This window comes from Pollachius pollachius (genome assembly GCF_949987615.1).
Source record: "Pollachius pollachius genome assembly, chromosome: 4".
Lineage (NCBI taxonomy): Eukaryota > Metazoa > Chordata > Actinopteri > Gadiformes > Gadidae > Pollachius > Pollachius pollachius.
The window spans coordinates 10979189-10981688 of NC_136937.1; the positions used below are offsets into that span (position 1 = coordinate 10979189).

The 2500-nt window shown below is 44.6% G+C and overlaps 1 protein-coding gene across 1 annotated transcript in view; it reads left to right on the plus strand.

Moving 5' to 3' along the window:
- bmpr1bb (bone morphogenetic protein receptor, type IBb) overlaps positions 1-2500 on the plus strand; it is a gene marked incomplete at its 3' end in the record, with an annotated part of 17938 nt that overhangs the window by 555 nt on the left and 14883 nt on the right. The gene's annotated exons all lie outside the window — the stretch shown is intronic.

Consider the following 2500-nt stretch of genomic DNA (forward strand, 5'->3'; position numbering starts at 1 on the left):
GTGGCACGCGACCCGCCGCTGCTTTAACAGTGTCCGGTTACTTAACGTTTCATTGAGCGGCCGCGTGTAAAACAACAGCGAGCGTTTGTCGGGTTAGAAGTAGGGGGCCTCGCTCAACGGCGGGGTTTAGCCGTCTATTTTCTACCTCCGCTGGTATTTATGATGCGTAAAATAAGCTATTATGATCTCCACAGGGTGCTGAGCATGTGAGAGGGGTGCGCATTCATCTGTCCTGTCCTGTCGAGCCTCTCCCCCGTCCGTTCCCCCCCCTTACCCCTAAACCCCCCCCCCCCCAAAGTCCACCCCATACCCCCTCACCCTCCCAACCACCCGTTCGTGTTTTGAATTGTTCACCGACCGACAGCCAGTTGTCTCTTACCATGAATGTCAACAGGGTTATTGTGCCGAAATTCCCTCAGCGTGTGTGTGTGCGTGCGTGTGTGTGTGTGTGTGTGCGTGTGTGTCTGTGTGTGTGTGTGTGTGTGTGTGTGTGTGTGTGAGTGGACTGATGAACAGAGAGCTAAGCGCAACAGGTCCCCCTTTTAGGTTGCGCTCCATTCAGTGATTGATGACAAAAGATGAGTTGGAAATGTTCATGGCCTACCCTATTCCTCTGGTGCTTTGACCAATGCATGTGAAAAGTCATACCAATTGTTGTCATATATTAATTATTATTTTGAGAAAGAGTTTCTTAAAGTGAGATTTGACAACATTATTTAGTTAATATAAATGATGGGTGCAAAGTTTATACATATTTGATTATTTTTTCCATTTTATTGATAATTTTCCATTTTGTAGTCATTATTTTAGAATAGATATATATGTTTAGTGTGCCAGAGTGAGATGAATGTTGGCAACATTTGGCACTTATTATTGACAACACACTCCACCAACAGGTGTTTTTCCACTATTTAGTCAGCAGGCTTTTTTAGGGGCAGCCATCTTGAACCTGCACTGCTCAGTCATCACACAGTTGTTAAGAACACAGTTGGGTGTTAAACTGTAAAACACACACAAAAAAAACACACACACATAAATACAAACACACACACACACACACACACAAACATGCATGCACACACCACAGCCCACCCATGCGGTATTTTGTACCTTTAGCGATTTATTGGTCTGATTTGGTTCCGTTTGTCGGTAGATATTAAGATGAAGACGGGGCCTGTAACATTTCTCCCATACGGGCCAAAGTTGGCTTTGATTAGATCACAGATCGGAGGACGGATGAGGTCTGGGGGTCATATCTGTCATTTAGCAGACACTGCAGGCTGGTGCAAGAAATTCAGGAGATCATTTTATAAACCCACTGACTACTGTGTTTATCACGGTTTAATTAAGCATTTTGAAGTTAGAGATTTGAGAACAGAGATAACTGTTAATCCTATCTCGTTACAGCTGACTTGGAAGGTGTTAATCGCCATGACTTTATGATTTTATAATCCTCGTTACTTTTGTACTACTTAAACACATACAAACGTGTTTGTATTCAAATTTTTATGTATATATTAAAAGAATCAAATCAAATGCAGCTACTGTATGTAAAGAATCCAAAACTTTTCCTTACATTTAATTGCTAAATTGCCAATACCTGTAATGTTGAGTGTCAAGATGCTTTTCACAATCAGCCCTGGTCAAACCAACAAAAAAACCCTCTAAATTCCAAAGAATCTATTTCGTTGCCGAAGAATTCCTCCCCGGCTGTAAAGAGAGCCTCGTGAGTCTCTCAGGCTGGGTTCGGATCAAGCTGTCATTCTCACAGTTTGTCTTCAAATACTTCACGTTGCCGAGGATGATGAATGTGTTGAGGAAGGCTTATCCTGCTCTCTCATCCACCCACAGTGCCGGCTGATCGCTAACTTCTTTTGAAAAGAAAACACAAAACTTCTGCTTATTCGATTAGTGCGTTCAAAGTGTGGCTACATCTATTTAGCAGATTCACCGTAAATAAAACACAATCGTAATGAAAACTAAAAGCAAAAATGAAAGAAAGAAACTGAGAACGTGTGACTTTATGTATTCGGCCGATGCACCGCTAACAATAAATCACGTTGGAACCCAAAGAAAGGATGAAAGAATAAAATGCATTTTCATGTGACAATCAGGTTGGAACCTAAAAGGAAGCAAAACGGAGAGAAGGAGAGAGCAGGCGAGCGAGACCAGGTGCTTCTTGTTTCCTCTGGGTCTGTCAGTGTGTGGGCGGCCCGTGCAGACTGATCAAGTGATGGTCTGGACGGAGGGGCACAGTGGCCGGGACAGGGCGGAAGTCAGACAGACTGCATGCGACCCGTCTCTCAGCAGATCCCCTTGGTTCTCCTCAACGTCCTCCGGGGTGTTCGACTCCCACTTCCTCTGCTGTGCTGTCCCCCACCACCACCTCCACCACACTCCTCCACCCCTCAGTTGCTCTCCTGCTGTTCCCACTGCGCACTCCGGGTGCTGGTCTAGTCTTGGTCTGGTCTGATCTCTACTTCAAAAGAGTTCCAGCAGA